The sequence below is a fragment of the Aquarana catesbeiana genome, linkage group LG12 (assembly GCF_042186555.1).
Source record: "Aquarana catesbeiana isolate 2022-GZ linkage group LG12, ASM4218655v1, whole genome shotgun sequence".
Taxonomy (NCBI): domain Eukaryota; kingdom Metazoa; phylum Chordata; class Amphibia; order Anura; family Ranidae; genus Aquarana; species Aquarana catesbeiana.
The window spans coordinates 236436217-236455265 of record NC_133335.1 but is presented as its reverse complement, the minus strand read 5'-3'; the positions used below and the strand labels follow the sequence as shown (position 1 = coordinate 236455265).

At 40.9% G+C, this 19049-nt stretch overlaps 1 protein-coding gene across 5 annotated transcripts in view; it reads left to right on the top strand.

The window, feature by feature from the left end:
* Window positions 1–2206: 2206 nt before the first annotated feature.
* Window positions 2207–19049, top strand: part of LOC141113684 (uncharacterized) — a 64720-nt gene continuing 47877 nt past the window's right edge. For 3 of the 5 annotated variants that reach the window (XM_073606943.1, XM_073606942.1, XM_073606940.1), the window contains exon 1: window positions 2207–2551. The gene's annotated coding sequence lies outside the window, so the exon portion shown is untranslated. Of the gene's footprint in view, window positions 2552–8854; window positions 9148–19049 lie in introns of all 5 variants that reach the window. The other 2 variants (XM_073606941.1, XM_073606944.1) reach the window with 2 other exon arrangements.

The window sequence follows — 19049 nt, the reverse complement described above, 5'->3', positions numbered from 1 at the left end:
GCATTTTTGTGGGTAGGGGAGCCCACTAAAATGAATGGGCTGCCCTACACGCAGCACGCAGCCACACAGATGTGAACCAAGGGCTTGTTCACATGTCAGGTTGGAGGGGTGGTAAAACCACATGGTTAAGCTATTTTTACCACCCCCAACTTCTCCCCCTTTAGCTGTAGAGGCAGCAGCTGGGGGTGTACACATGCTGTGGCTGCAGCTGGAGGTATACCCAGAGTGTATGGGGCTGCACTGCAACTACCCTGCAACTGTGTGCAATGCATGGTTGTGGTGTAGTGATGCTGCATTAAACAGGTAGTGAGGAGGCAACATAATGCCTCTTTACCGCCTGTCAAATGCCTCTGAAAATCGATCTGTGCATGGGTTGCTTTTCAGCAGAGAAGCAGTCCTTGCTGCTATCACAAACAAGCCTTACAAAAGCAGTTCTAATGGTACACACACACATACAGACACATACACCTGCACAGACACATACACACATACAGACACGTGTACACACACATACAGACACGTGTACACACACATACAGACACATGCAGACACACATACACACACACATACAGACACATACACACACACATACAGACACATGCCCACACACATACAGATACATACACACACAGACACACACACACACACACATACAGACACATGCACACACACATACAGACACATACACATATGCACACACACATGCAGACACATGCCCACACACATACATACACATGCACTCACACATACAGACATATGCACTCACACATACAGACACATACACACATGCACACACACACATACAGACACATGCCCACACACATACAGACACATGCACTCACACATACAGACATATGCACTCACACATACAGACACATGCGCACACACACATACAGACACATACACACACGTGTACAAACACATACAGACACATGCCCACACACATACAGACACATGCACACACACACACACACACACATACAGACACATGCCCACACACATACAGACACATGCATACACACATACAGACACATGCCCACACACATACAGACACATGCACACACAGACACATGCATACACACACACATACAGACACATACCCACACACATACAGACACATGCACACACACATACAGACATGTGCACACACACACACAGACATATACACACACACATACAGACACATGCCCACATAAATACAAACACATGCACATGCACACACACACATAGAGACACATGCCCACACACATACAGACACATGCACACACACATACAGACACATGCACACACACATACAGATACTTACACACATACAGACACATACACATACAGACACATGCCCACACACATACAGACACATGCACACACAGACACATGCACACACATACAGACACATGCCCACACACATACAGACACATGCAAACACACACACACACACATACAGACACGTGCACACACACATACAGACACATACACACATACAGACACATACACACACGTGCCCACACACATACAGACACATGCACACACACATACAGACACACACATACAGACACACACACACATACAGACACATTAAAAAAAAAGTGCGGAAACTTTTTGAAGAACCCTCGTATATTCTGTGTGCACATATACAGTTTATATATAATCTCATATGTATAATATAAATTAATTCAGTTATATAATCTCATCATGAATTTTTTATAATGAAGCAAGTAGAGAGATGAGCGAGTAACAGAACTATGTCTGGTCAATAAAAAATATGTAGATATGTATGTAAATACCATTTAAATGAATAAAGTTGATTAATAAATAAATAAATAAATAAATAAATAAAACATTAAAAAACATTAAACATTAAAATCATTTTAATATATTATAAATGTAAGTATGTAAATATTTCCGTGTGTATACTTTAAATTAATTCATGTATATTTATACATAAATAAGTTAAATTAAAGTTAAATTAAATAAATATATTATTTGATTTAAATTAATTATAAATGTATGTAAATATGTCAGAGGGATGATTTTCTGAAGGAGTAGTGCATGTTCACGTTCAGATGAATGACCATGTTGGGAAGTGAATTTTACTTATCTTATTGAATGAGATGAAGCAAAGTAAAATTCTGCTTTGTAAAAAAAACCCTATCCTAAGCATGAAAAAAAAAAAAAAACATTGATTATTGGATGCATATTTGTAAATGCTCAGTATGTAAGTTTAGGGACATGCGCCCGCACCCACACAGATGTCAAACTGGGAGCAGTGGTTCCAGCCTAATTGATATCAATGGGACTGCCTGCACGGCGATATGTAAGTGGACTGCCCCTTTAAACTTGTAGAAGGAATCATTTCCTCTTCTAATACTAATAAGCAGAGATGACGATTGGAAGGTGGATGTGGCTGAAGAAAAAAAAAAAGGAAGTGGAAAAAAAGATCGTCACCAACATCTGGAATTTATCAGAGAGATGATGTTAAAATGTTAAAGCTTTCAGTAGAGTCACATCAACTGGACATCCGTCTCAGGCTAAAGACCATCCGAATACAGAGGTATCTATTTTTTATCTATCTATCTATCTATCTATCTATCTATCTATCTATCTATCTATCTATCTATCTATCTATCTATCTATCTATCTATCTATCTACCCATCCATCCATCTATCCATCTCTCTCTTGTCTATCTATCTATGGTTTGTCCATCATTATAGAAGACCCAGGGCCCAGACCATTGTCTTGTGGAAACAGTGTAATTCAAATGTATTACATTGATACATTTGGCATTTTAACAGCAAAGAGGAAATTGCTAGAGTCTTTATTTATTTATTTTTAGGATATATTTATACCATTTTGATTATTTTCATGCAAAGAAGCTGATTAACATACAGTATGACATACTGTTCATTAATCCCAGCCAAACTCACTTATGTAACCCTCTAGACATCCAAACCTCTGTAAATTTTCAGACGTCGCATTATTTACACATAACAAACATTCTTGGAATAGATAATCCCGACTCTCCCACAGTCTCTCCACCTTCTTCTTCATTCCTTCTCTACAAGGCTGGGGGAGCTGAAGGGACCAAGACCATGAGTGAAACCATGTTCAAAATTCTCCATCCATCTACCCATCCACCTGTCTATACATCCAACCATCTATCCATCCATCTATCTATTCATCCATCCATCTATCCATCCATCTATCTATTCATCCATCCATCTATCCATCCATCTATCTATTCATCCATCCATCTATTCATCCATCTATCTATTCATCCATCCATCCATCTATCCATCCATCTATCTATTCATCCATCCATCTATCCATCTATCTATCTATTCATCCATCCATCTATTCATCCATCTATCTATTCATCCATCCATCCATCTATCCATCCATCTATCTATTCATCCATCCATCTATCCATCTATCTATCTATTCATCCATCCATCTATCCATCCATCTATCTATTCATCCATCCATCTATCCATCTATCTATCTATTCATCCATCCATCTATTCATCTATCTATCTATTCATCCATCCATCTATTCATCCATCTATCTATTCATCCATCCATCTATCCATCTATCTATCTATTCATCCATCCATCCATCTATCCATCCATCTATCTATTCATCCATCCATCTATCCATCCATCTATCTATTCATCCATCTATCTATCCATCCATCTATCTATTCATCCATCCATCTATCCATCTATCTATTCATCCATCCATCTATTCATCCATCTATCTATTCATCCATCCATCTATCCATCCATCTTTCTGTCGTCTATCTCTCTATGGTTTGTTCATCATTACAGAAGACCCCAGACCACTGTCTTGTGGAAACAATGTAATTCAAATGTATTACATTGATATGTTTAGCATTTTAACAGCAAAGAGGAAATTGCTAGAGTCTTTATTTATTTATTTTTAGGATATATTTATACCATTTTGATTATTTTTATGCAAAGAAGCTGATTAACATACAGTATGACATACCGCTCATTAACACACAATTCTAATCTTTTTGGCTCCATACACCACCACAATGGATTTGAAAAGAAACGAACAATATGTGCTTTAACTGCAGACTTTCAGCTTTAATTTGAGGGTATTTACAGCCAAATCAGGTGAACGGTGTAGGAATTACAACAGTTTGTATATGTGCCTCCCACTTTTTAAGGGACCAAAAGTATTGGGACAGATTAACAATCATCCATCAAACTTTCACTTTTTAATACTTGGTTGCAAATCATTCGCAGTCAATTACAGCCTGAAGTCTGGAACGCATAGACATCACCAGACGTTGGGTTTCATCCCTGGGGATGCTCTGCCAGGCCTCTACTGCAACTGTCTTCAGTTCCTGCTTGTTCTTGGGGCATTTTCCCTTCAGTTTTGTCTTCAGCAAGTGAAATGCATGCTCAATCGGATTCAAGTCAGGTGATTGACTTGGGCATTGCATAAATTCCACTTCTTTCCCTTAGAAAATTCTTTGGTTGCTTTCGCAGTATGCTTCGGGTCATTGTCCATCTGCACTGTGAAGCGCCGTCCAATGAGTTCTGAAGCATTTTGCTGAATATGAGCAGATAATATTGCCCGAAACGCTTCAGAATTCATCCTGCTGCTTTTGTCAGCAGTCACATCATCAATAAGTACAAGAGAACCAGTTCCATTGGCAGCCATACATGCCCACGCCATGACACTACCAACACCATGCTTCACTGATGAGGTGGTATGCTTTGGATCATTAGCAGTTCCTTTCCTTCTCCATACTCCTCTCTTCCCATCACTCTGGTACAAGTTGATCTTGGTCTCATCTGTCCATAGGATGTTGTTCCAGAACTGTGAAGGCTTTTTTAGATGTTGTTTTGTAAACTCTAATCTGGCCTTTCTGTTTTTGAGGCTCACCAATGGTTTACATCTTGTGGTGTACCCTCTGTATTCACTCTGGTGAAGTCTTCTCTTGATTGTTGACTTTGACACACATACACCTACCTCCTGGAGAGTGTTCTTGATCTGGCCAACTGTTGTGAAGGGTGTTTTCTTCACCAGGGAAAGAATGCTTTGGTCATCCACCACAGTTGTTTTCCGTGGTCTTCCGGGTCTTTTGGTGTTGCTGAGCTCACCGGTGCATTCTTTCTTTTTAAGGTTGTTCCAAACAGTTGTTTTGGCCACTCCTAATGTTTTTGCTATCTCTCTGATGGGTTTGTTCTGTTTTTTTTCAGCCTAATGATGGCTTGCTTCACTGATAGTGACAGCTTTTTGGATCTCATATTGCGAGTTGACAGCAACAGATTCCAAATGCAAACAGCACACTTGAAATGAACTCTGGACCTTTTATCCGCTCCTTGTAAATGGGATAATGAGGGAATAACACACACCTGGCCATGGAACAGCTGAGCAGCCATTTGTCCCATTACTTTTGGTCCCTTAAAAAGTGGGAGGCACATATACAAACTGTTGTAATTCCTATACCGTTCACCTGATTTGGATGTAAATACCCTCAAATTAAAGCTGAAAGTCTGCAGTTAAAGCACATCTTGTTTGTTTCATTTCAAATCCATTGTGGTGGTGTATAGAGCCAAAAAGATTACAATTGTGTCGATGTCCCAATATTTATGGACCTGACTCTATCTATCTATCTATCTATCTATCTATCTATCTATCTATCTATCTATCTGGAACTCACTGCTGCATAAGATGGTATTAACCTTTTATAAATTTTATAAATTGTGATTATTTGAATTGGAGAGATGTCCTTGGCCAAATACATTAATAAATGTCATATATACAGTATATATGTATATTGTTTGAATAAAGTTGTGGCGAAAGTTTACTTTGTATCGTAACTGTTTATTGCGCTTAGTAAATAAAGTGAAGCTGTTATGGTTAAAAAAAGAAAAGGAAAGTAGGAAAAATATCTGGAACAGCATGCGATGAGATTAGAGAGACAAAAGCTTCCAGTTGTGTCGCATCAACGGACCATCTGTCTAAGGCGGGGGGTCTCAAACTGGCGGCCCTCCAGCTGTTGCGAAACTACAAGTCCCATGAGGCATTGCAAGGCTGACAGTTACAAGCATGACTCCCACAGGCAGAGGCATGATGGGACTTGTAGTCTCGCAACAGCTGGAGGGCCGCCAGTTTGAGACCCCTGGTCTAAGGATAAAGACTTTCTGAACATTTATTAATGAACTGCATTTCCTAACCTCTATTAATATCTATCTATCTATCTATCTATCTATCTATCTATCTATCTATCTATCTATCTATCTATCTGTAAATCATCTATCCATTAAGTTACCTATCTATCTATCATCTATGTATAGTCCATTTTTCTATCTGTTTTTCCCTCTGGCGGCCCCTTTAAGCCACTTTGAAGGATGTTGCACCCCACAGCAGAGTGTCAGAAATACAAGCGTAGGAGCCAGAGAGACTTAGCAGCCAGTATCCTGTATAGAGGGGCTCTGGGGCAGCTGCAGTGCTATGCTGTCGGGATCCATAAGAAAGACTTGTAGCGAGAGTTGCAATGAGCCCAGGCAAGGGAGCTGCTGGGGGACCACATGTGTGCTGTGCTTCATGCAGGGGGACTCCTGAGAAAGGTAGATTTGCTGTGCACCTACATGAATGAATGAATGAATGAATGATTTGTAAAGCGCTGCAAATGCGAACTGAATTGCCTCAAGGCACTAAATGTATTTATTCTCTGTAGTCAGCTTCTAGAAAAGGAATGTCTTTAGTTTTTTCCTGAAGGCCTGGTGGTTTTCTTCCATGCGGATGTTGGTTGGAAGAGCGTTCCATAGTCGAGGTCCTTGGACTGCGCATCTTCGTTCTCCCTTTGTAGCGGTATTTGGGAATGATGAGGAGGTTTGGTTAGCTGATCGAAGACTGCGATTCGGTGTGTAGTGTTTTATTTTTTCCCGGAGATATAGCGGAGCGTTTCCTTGTATGCATTTGTGGGTGAGGCAGAGGGTCTTGAATGTGATCCGATTCTTCACAGTTAGCCAATGTAGGCTCTTTAGGGATGGGGAGATGGATTCCCAGGGCTTTTTTCCTGTTAACAGTCTCGCCGCCGTGTTTTAGATGAGTTGCAAGCGCGCAAGCTGATATTGTGGTAGCCCTACGTAGAGCGAGTTTGCGTAGTCAAGTCGGGAATTGATGATTGTTCCCACAACTGCCGCTTTGTCCTCTTCTGGGATGAAGGGGATGAGTCTGCGAAGCAGGCGGAGGAGATGGTGGGATCCGCTCACCACTGATCCTATTTGTGCATCCATTGTCATTCCTGAGTCAAAGATGACTCCGAGACTCTTGGCTTTGGTGCTAGGAGATAGGATGGAGGGGGGTGTCCACGGAGTCTTTATTTTGGAATTTTTGTTGGCTTGCAGGAGAAGAAGTTCTGTTTTTGATCCGTTGAGTTTGAGGGAGCTAGACCTACAGAGGTCTTTGCTGCTGAGAACTATGTGGGTGCTATGCCTATGCTGATCCTAAGCTGCGTTTCTGCTGCACAGTGTGTTGCTGACTGTTATTTCAGGATACAGTGTCCTGTGGCCACATGAGGCCAAGCGAGCCGTCATCCAAGATGGTATTGTGTTCAGGGATTCTGCCAGAGGTACTGGAGCAGTGAGAGTCCTAGAAGTAACCTTTAAATGTTTGCTGTCTCTGCCCCCTAGCTGTCAAGAAGTTCTGCCTAGTGGGACTGCGCTTTCCCTCTCCTGCGGATTGTAAATTCCCACACTGGAGAAAGAGCGCACCAACGTGAAGAGAGGGCCCCAACGCCAGCAGAGTTGTTAGCCAACTGTCCAGTGGTTAGGAAGGGCACTAAATACGCAATACTGTTATTTGTATTGTTACTTGCACTGCCTTTCTGTTTTTTTCCCTAGCACTACACATCTATCTGTCTGTCTGTCTGTCTGTCTGTCTGTCTGTCTGTCTGTCTGTCTATCTATCTATCTATCTATCTATCTATCTATCTATCTCTTTATCCCTTTTGACGCCCTCTGTAGAAGTCCGTGATGACGAAACCGGTCAGGGCATGACCTACACGATGACCCGGAAGTGATGCTTGTGCTCCACTGTCCACTACCACCTACCAGGAAGATAGTGTGGTGTCTGCAGGGAAACACACATCCTATCCTGGATGGTTAGACATGGTGACAGCGCCCTCTGGACTTATTTATCTGCTCGTTTTAATGTGTTACAATGTACGTAGTTAGGATTAAGGGGACCGCTGCTGTACAGGGGATTTTTTTACATTAATAAACAGGATTACGCTATGTTGGTCTTACTCTTGTGTTTTATGGTATATATGGAGCCCCTTTACCAGTGGATGATGAGGACTTAGTACTGAAGTGGATGCTGAATACCTTACTCAATGCTCTTTTATTAGTGGCTTCTGGTGAGTTTGACCCCCTGGGGGGGTGTGCATCACGTGGTGGAATATGTTTTCTTTCTGGTGAAAGGTGCAACGCTTGGACATCAGTGATTCTACACCTATAAAAGCCTTGAACTGTCTTCATTATTACCTTCTACATAGAGACTCACATTTGTGCTTTTGGCCACATGCTGTGACACATTTTTTTGTGGCTTTTAATTTTAGCGCTGTTTTGAGTATTTAATGATCCAGCGTTTGATTGCTAGACTTTTATACTACTGTATTTATGCCATTTTCTTCCTTTTTAAACAGCTGCTTTTTACTTTTTAATATTTTGAGGATTATATTTTTAAGTGTTTATTTATTTATTTAATACTGCACATAGAACTGTGGGATTGATCTGGCGCCGATCGTGTATGTTATAGGCCACATTATACGCACTTTTTTTTTCTGCATATATATATCTCTCTTTCTGTAGAGTAACAATTACATGACAGCGGAGCAGCCGTCCTGCATCTCCAGTTCCTTATCAACGAGGGTGCCTTGGTCACTGCATGTGCCGATGAGACTCTTCACTGAGACAGAAGAGGCCAGCTGTTCTACATTCCCTTAACCTTAACAAAGAAAGCATTTATATTTTTACATGTACTACGTGTATCCACTCATCGGTCTGAACGGTTAATGAGGTGGTTTGAAGAGCTTTGAGCGTGCTTTATACTACATGCTTTCCATGATCCTCTGTAACGGGGGAGGGGGGATCACGGTCATCTGGTAAGAAGTGATTTCTTCTAATCTGGTGGTGGATTCAGCACAATTTTTTTCTAACAACGTTTGGAGACGCCATCGCACATATGGATGGACTTCATTGATTAAGATTTGAGCACTGGTGGACTTTACATTGATTTTATTGTTGGACTTTATAGGTTTACTCAACTAATTTTTGAACACTGGTGGATTTTACATTCATTTATAATCCATCTAATCAATTATTATGGTTTATATATATATCTTTTAAGCACTGGTGGATTTCATATTGGTTTAAGAATTCATATAATTCATTTTTATGTACGATTCAAAGGTTTCGCGCGATTCTATTTTTCTTTTAATGTAATCTATTTAGAGGCGTGCAGTAGGGATAAGTGAACTGGGCAAAGTTTGGTTTACAAGAGGTTTGGGGAACCCAGCAAAAAAGTCCGCTAAACCCGAACATAGCGCCAAACATGGTAAGTAGAGAGAGGAGGGGATTATAACGGTGCCAATAGATGAAAGTAAGGGACGTACTAAAGGGACGTACTGAACTGCATATTGGGATGATGGGATGATTGGATTATTGGCTGCAATACTAAGAACTCTCACTAGATGTCAGTGTACTATATACACATATATATGGTAATGACTCTGTTTCTCAAAATATGTTATTCGGTAATGACTCAACAGGATACAGAAATAATGTAAAAAATACATTTGACCTGTTTTTGATGGGAATATGGGTAGAATTATTATTTATCATGGGGAATTTTTGGAGGAATATCATGCTAACACCCGACAATGAACATATTTAACCCATTACTAATAATAATATGCATATACTTTTTCTACATGGGGATTATGGGTGGAATATTGTAGTTAGACATACATAGGAATATATTAAACCTATTTCTGATATAAATATGTATATAATTATTTTTCTACATGGGGATTATTGGTGGAATATTGTTTATAAATATACATAGCAACATATTAAACCCATTTCTGATGAGAATATGCATATAATTATATTTCTACATGGGTATTATTGGTGGAATATTGTTTATAAATATACATAGCAACATATTTAATCCATGTATGATATGAATATGCATGCAATTATTTTTCTACATGGAGATTGTTGGTGGAATATTGTTTATAAATATACATAGCAACATATTAAACCCATTTCTGATGAGAATATGCATATAATTATATTTCTACATGGGGATTATTGGTGGAATAGTGTTTATAAATATACATAGCAACATATTAAACCTATTTCTGATATGAAAATGCATATAATTATTTTTCTACATGGAGATTATTGGTGGAATATTGTTTATAAATATACATAGCAACATATTAAACCCATTTTTGATGAGAATATGCATATAATTATATTTCTACATGGGGATTATTGGTGGAATATTGTTTATAAATATACATAGCAACATATTAAACCTTTTTCTGAAATGAAAATGCATATAATTATTTTTCTACATGGGGATTGTTGGTGGAATATTGTTTATAAATATACATAGCAACATATTTAACCCATTTATAAAATGAATATGCATGTAATTATTTTTCTGCATGGGGATTATTGGTGGAATATTGTTTATAAATATACATAGCAACATATTTAACCCATTTATGATATTAATATGCATGTAATTATTTTTCTACATGGGGATTATTGGTGGAATATTGTTTATAAATATACATAGCAACATATTAAACCCATTTCTGATGAGAATATGCATATAATTATATTTCTACATGGGGATTATTGGTGGAATATTGTTTATAAATATACATAGCAACATATTAAACCAATTTCTGATGAGAATATGCATATAATTATATTTCTACATGGGGATTATTGGTGGAATATTGTTTATAAATATACATAGCAACATACTAAACCTATTTCTGAAATGAAAATGCATATAATTATTTTTCTACATGGGGATTATTGGTGGAATATTGTTTATAAATATACATAGCAACATATTTAACCCATTTATGATATGAATATGCATGTAATTATTTTTCTACATGGGGATTATTGGTGGAATATTGTTTATAAATATACATAGCAACATATTAAACCCATTTCTGAAGAGAATATGCATATAATTATATTTCTACATGGGGATTATTGGTGGAATATTGTTTAGAAATATACATAGGAACGTATTAAACCTATTTCTGATAAGAATATGCATATATATTTTTTCTACATGGGGATTATGGGTGAAATATCTTAGCTAAACATCCTATGTAATACATTTGACCTGTTTCTCATAGGAATATGGGTAAAGTTATTGTTTTTTAGGTTGAATATGACTGGAATATCATTTACAATAACATTTAACATATTTAACCTATTTATGAGATGAATAGCCACATAATTATTTTTCTTCATGGGTGAAATGCAATGGTTAAACATGCCTAGGGATAGGGATGAGCTTCGAGTTCGAGTCGAACATGAGTTTGACTCGAACATTGGCTGTTCGATCATTCGCCAAATATCAAACATTATGGGGCATTCGCGCCAAATTCGAGCGGCGCGTCACGCCCCATAATGCACTGAGTCATCGCAGTGCATTGCTCGCTGATGACAGGGGCGGATCCAGGGGGGGGGGGCAACAGGGCAATTGCCCCCTCCGAGATTGTGGGTGAGTGGGTGGGCAGGGCAGGCATCGCTGTGGGTGAGAGAGCCGGCGGGCGGCTTCACAGCTGAGAGCACGGGCGGCTCCGTTACTTGAACAGCTGTGTGCGGCTCAGTGACAGTTTGTGAGCGGCTGCAGTGCTGGCCAATCAGGGAGTCGGCGGGTGGCTCCACAGCTGAGAGCACAGGCGGCTCCGTTACGTGAACAGCTGTGTGCGGCTCAGTGACAGTTTGTGAGCGGCTGCTGGCCAATTAGGGAGCCGGCGGGCGGGTGAGCAGAGAGATAACATCATCTCTCACCGCCCAGCGCCGCCCTGCATCCCTGCAGTTCCGCCCACACTGTTGAATGTACAGGCAGCCGCGGCAGCAGAGAGATTACATCATCTCTCTGCTGCCCCCCCTGGGGCGGGATGCAGCGCTGACACATCCGCTCAGGATGAGCCATGTGTTCGCTCTGCTCCCATCGCTCTCCCAGTGGCAGCAGCCAGCCCATTCCTCCCTGCCCAGCACTGATGACAGGGGGTCACCAGTTAAATAAGCCTGACTCTGACTGGGACACAGCAGACAATTTTAGCAGGCAAGTGACAATCCGCAACCTGTGGCATGGGACGTGGCAAGTGGCAATCTGCAACGTGTGGCATGGGACATTGCAAGTGACAATCTGCAACGTGTGGCATGGGACGTGGTAGTTGACAATCCGCAACGTGTGGCATGGGACGTGGCATGTGACAATCTGCAACGTGTGGCATGGGACGTGGCAAGTGACAATCCGCAATGTGTGGCATGGGACGTGGCATGTAACAATCTACAACGTGTGGCAAGTGACAATCCGCAACATGTGGCATGGGACGTGGCAAGTGACAATCCGCAACGTGTGGCATGGGACGTGGCAAGTGACAATCCGCAACGTGTGGCATGGGACGTGGCAAGTGACAATCCGCAACGTGTGGCATGGGACGTGGCATGTGACAATCTGCAACGTGTGGCATGGGACGTGGCAAGTGACAATCCGCAATGTGTGGCATGGGACGTGGCATGTGACAATCTGCAACGTGTGGCAAGTGACAATCCGCAACCTGTGGCATGGGACGTGGCAAGTGGCAATCTGCAACGTGTGGCATGGGACATTGCAAGTGACAATCTGCAACGTGTGGCATGGGACGTGGTAGTTGACAATCCGCAACGTGTGGCATGGGACGTGGCATGTGACAATCTGCAACGTGTGGCATGGGACGTGGCAAGTGACAATCCGCAATGTGTGGCATGGGACGTGGCATGTAACAATCTACAACGTGTGGCAAGTGACAATCCGCAACATGTGGCATGGGACGTGGCAAGTGACAATCCGCAACGTGTGGCATGGGACGTGGCAAGTGACAATCCGCAACGTGTGGCATGGGACGTGGCAAGTGACAATCCGCAACGTGTGGCATGGGACGTGGCATGTGACAATCTGCAATGTGTGGCATGGGACGTGGCAAGTGACAATCCGCAATGTGTGGCATGGGACGTGGCATGTGACAATCTGCAACGTGTGGCAAGTGACAATCCGCAACATGTGGCATGGGACGTGGCAAGTGACAATCCGCAACGTGTGGCATGGGACGTGGCAAGTGACAATCCGCAACGTGTGGCATGGGACGTGGCAAGTGACAATCCGCAACGTGTGGCATGGGACGTGGCAAGTGACAATCCGCATCTAGTGACAGGTGACGTGGCAAGTGACAATCCCCAACGTGTTGCAGATAACAGTGGCAAGTGACACGCTCGGGGCTCCCACTGATTCTATGGTGAGTTGAACCATTTCATTTTTTATAACCTGCAACGTGTGGCATGGGACGTTGCAAGTGACAATCTGCAACGTGTGGCATGGGACGTGGTAGTTGACAATCCGCAATGTGTGGCATGGGACGTGGCATGTGACAATCTGCAACGTGTGGCATGGGACGTGGCAAGTGACAATCCGCAATGTGTGGCATGGGACGTGGCATGTAACAATCTACAACGTGTGGCAAGTGACAATCCGCAACATGTGGCATGGGACGTGGCAAGTGACAATCCGCAACGTGTGGCATGGGACGTGGCAAGTGACAATCTGCAACGTGTGGCATGGGATGTGGCAAGTGACAATCCGCAACGTGTGGCATGGGACGTGGCATGTGACAATCTGCAACGTGTGGCATGGGACGTGGCAAGTGACAATCCGCAATGTGTGGCATGGGACGTGGCATGTGACAATCTGCAACGTGTGGCAAGTGACAATCCGCAACATGTGGCATGGGACGTGGCAAGTGACAATCCGCAACGTGTGGCATGTGACGTGGCAAGTGACAATCCCTCCGAACTCCGCGGCGCCATGTTTAAAAATCCAAGCTATGTGATCTGTCGGAGCGATCGCCGCGATCGCTCTGACAGATCACAAAATAGCGGAGATCGGCGTATAACACGCACCCACGATTTTCCCCTTATTTTAAGGGGAAAAAAATGCGTGTTATACGCCGATAAATACGGTATATGCATTTTATATTAGAAATATGTTTAACATGTTTCTATGTATATTTATAAACAATATTCCACCAATAATCCCCATGTAGAAATAGAATTATATGCATATTCTCATCAGAAATGTTTTAATATTTTGCTATGTATATTTATAAACAATATTCCACCAATAATCCCCATGTAGAAAAATAATTATATGCATTTTCATATCAGAAATAGGTTTAGTATGTTGCTATGTATATTTATAAACAATATTCCACCAATAATCCCCATGTAGAAATATAATTATATGCATATTCTCATCAGAAATGGGTTTAATATGTTGCTATGTATATTTATAAACAAAATTCCACCAATAATCCCCATGTATAAAACTAATTATATACATTTTATACCAGAAATATGTTTAATATGTTGCTATGTATATTTATAAACAATATTCCGCCAATAATCCCCATGTAGAAATATAATTATATGCATATTCTCATCAGAAATGGGTTTAATATGTTGCTATGCATATTTATAAACAATATTCCACCAATAATCCCCATGTAGAAAAATAATTATATGCATTTTCATATCAGAAATAGGTTTAATATATTCCTATGTATGTCTAACTACAATATTCCACCCATAATCCCCATGTAGAAAAAGTATATGCTTATTATTATTAGTAATCGGTTAAATATGTTCATTGTCGGGTGTTAACATGATATTCCTCCAATATTCCCCATGATAAATAATAATTCTACCCATATTCCCATCAAAAACAGGTCAAATGTAATTTTTACATTACTTCTGTATCCTGTTGTACAGCTGCATATATATCAGCAAGTGAAGAGTTAAACATTAGCAACTGCTTCTTGCAACATTGTATCAAGCACTGCAGGAAAGAATAACATATTTTGAGAAACAACAGAGTCATTACCATATATATGTGTATATAGTACACTGACATCTAGTGAGAGTTCTTAGTATTGCAGCCAATAATCCAATCATCCCATCATCCCAATATGCAGTTTAGTACGTCCCTACTAAACTGCATATTGGGATGATGGGATGATTGGATTATTGGCTGCAATACTAAGAACTCTCACTAGATGTCAGTGTACTATATACACATATATATGGTAATGACTCTGTTGTTTCTCAAAATATGTTATTCTTTCCTGCAGTGCTTGATACAATGTTGCAAGAAGCAGTTGCTAATGTTTAACTCTTCACTTGCTGATATATATGCAGCTGTACAACAGGATACAGAAGTAATGTAAAAATTACATTTGACCTGTTTTTGATGGGAATATGGGTAGAATTATTATTTATCATGGGGAATATTGGAGGAATATCATGTTAACACCCGACAATGAACATATTTAACCGATTACTAATAATAATAAGCATATACTTTTTCTACATGGGGATTATGGGTGGAATATTGTAGTTAGACATACATAGGAATATATTAAACCTATTTCTGATATGAAAATGCATATAATTATTTTTCTACATGGGGATTATTGGTGGAATATTGTTTATAAATATACATAGCAACATATTAAACCCATTTCTGATGAGAATATGCATATAATTATATTTCTACATGGGTATTATTGGTGGAATATTGTTTATAAATATACATAGCAACATATTTAATCCATGTATGATATGAATATGCATGCAATTATTTTTCTACATGGAGATTGTTGGTGGAATATTGTTTATAAATATACATAGCAACATATTAAACCCATTTCTGATGAGAATATGCATATAATTATATTTCTACATGGGGATTATTGGTGGAATAGTGTTTATAAATATACATAGCAACATATTAAACCTATTTCTGATATGAAAATGCATATAATTATTTTTCTACATGGAGATTATTGGTGGAATATTGTTTATAAATATACATAGCAACATATTAAACCCATTTTTGATGAGAATATGCATATAATTATATTTCTACATGGGGATTATTGGTGGAATATTGTTTATAAATATACATAGCAACATATTAAACCTTTTTCTGAAATGAAAATGCATATAATTATTTTTCTACATGGGGATTGTTGGTGGAATATTGTTTATAAATATACATAGCAACATATTTAACCCATTTATAAAATGAATATGCATGTAATTATTTTTCTGCATGGGGATTATTGGTGGAATATTGTTTATAAATATACATAGCAACATATTTAACCCATTTATGATATTAATATGCATGTAATTATTTTTCTACATGGGGATTATTGGTGGAATATTGTTTATAAATATACATAGCAACATATTAAACCCATTTCTGATGAGAATATGCATATAATTATATTTCTACATGGGGATTATTGGTGGAATATTGTTTATAAATATACATAGCAACATATTAAACCAATTTCTGATGAGAATATGCATATAATTATATTTCTACATGGGGATTATTGGTGGAATATTGTTTATAAATATACATCGCAACATACTAAACCTATTTCTGAAATGAAAATGCATATAATTATTTTTCTACATGGGGATTATTGGTGGAATATTGTTTATAAATATACATAGCAACATATTTAACCCATTTATGATATGAATATGCATGTAATTATTTTTCTACATGGGGATTATTGGTGGAATATTGTTTATAAATATACATAGCAACATATTAAACCCATTTCTGAAGAGAATATGCATATAATTATATTTCTACATGGGGATTATTGGTGGAATATTGTTTAGAAATATACATAGGAACGTATTAAACCTATTTCTGATAAGAATATGCATATATATTTTTTCTACATGGGGATTATGGGTGAAATATCTTAGCTAAACATCCTATGTAATACATTTGACCTGTTTCTCATAGGAATATGGGTAAAGTTATTGTTTTTTAGGTTGAATATGACTGGAATATCATTTACAATAACATTTAACATATTTAACCTATTTATGAGATGAATAGCCACATAATTATTTTTCTTCATGGGTGAAATGCAATGGTTAAACATGCCTAGGGATAGGGATGAGCTTCGAGTTCGAGTCGAACATGAGTTTGACTCGAACATTGGCTGTTCGATCATTCGCCAAATATCAAACATTATGGGGCATTCGTGCCAAATTCGAGCGGCGCGTCACGCCCCATAATGCACTGAGTCATCGCAGTGCATTGCTCGCTGATGACAGGGGCGGATCCAGGGGGGGGGGCAACAGGGCAATTGCCCCCTCCGAGATTGTGGGTGAGTGGGTGGGCAGGGCAGGCATCGCTGTGGGTGAGAGAGCCGGCGGGCGGCTTCACAGCTGAGAGCACGGGCGGCTCCGTTACTTGAACAGCTGTGTGCGGCTCAGTGACAGTTTGTGAGCGGCTGCAGTGCTGGCCAATCAGGGAGTCGGCGGGCGGCTCCACAGCTGAGAGCACAGGCGGCTCCGTTACGTGAACAGCTGTGTGCGGCTCAGTGACAGTTTGTGAGCGGCTGCTGGCCAATTAGGGAGCCGGCGGGCGGGGGAGCAGAGAGATAACATCATCTCTCACCGCCCAGCGCCGCCCTGCATCCCTGCAGTTCCGCCCACACTGTTGAATGTACAGGCAGCCGCGGCAGCAGAGAGATTACATCATCTCTCTGCTGCCCCCCCTGGGGCGGGATGCAGCGCTGACACATCCGCTCAGGATGAGCCATGTGTTCGCTCTGCTCCCATCGCTCTCCCAGTGGCAGCAGCCAGCCCATTCCTCCCTGCCCAGCACTGATGACAGGGGGTCACCAGTTAAATAAGCCTGACTCTGACTGGGACACAGCAGACAATTTTAGCAGGCAAGTGACAATCCGCAACCTGTGGCATGGGACGTGGCAAGTGGCAATCTGCAACGTGTGGCATGGGACATTGCAAGTGACAATCTGCAACGTGTGGCATGGGAAGTGGTAGTTGACAATCCGCAACGTGTGGCATGGGACGTGGCATGTGACAATCTGCAACGTGTGGCATGGGACGTGGCAAGTGACAATCCGCAATGTGTGGCATGGGACGTGGCATGTAACAATCTACAACGTGTGGCAAGTGACAATCCGCAACATGTGGCATGGGACGTGGCAAGTGACAATCCGCAACGTGTGGCATGGGACGTGGCAAGTGACAATCCGCAACGTGTGGCATGGGACGTGGCAAGTGACAATCCGCAACGTGTGGCATGGGACGTGGCATGTGACAATCTGCAACGTGTGGCATGGGACGTGGCAAGTGACAATCCGCAATGTGTGGCATGGGACGTGGCATGTGACAATCTGCAACGTGTGGCAAGTGACAATCCGCAACCTGTGGCATGGGACGTGGCAAGTGGCAATCTGCAACGTGTGGCATGGGACATTGCAAGTGACAATCTGCAACGTGTGGCATGGGACGTGGTAGTTGACAATCCGCAACGTGTGGCATGGGACGTGGCATGTGACAATCTGCAACGTGTGGCATGGGACGTGGCAAGTGACAATCCGCAATGTGTGGCATGGGACGTGGCATGTAACAATCTACAACGTGTGGCAAGTGACAATCCGCAACATGTGGCATGGGACGTGGCAAGTGACAATCCGCAACGTGTGGCATGGGACGTGGCAAGTGACAATCCGCAACGTGTGGCATGGGACGTGGCAAGTGACAATCCGCAACGTGTGGCATGGGACGTGGCATGTGACAATCTGCAACGTGTGGCATGGGACGTGGCAAGTGACAATCCGCAATGTGTGGCATGGGA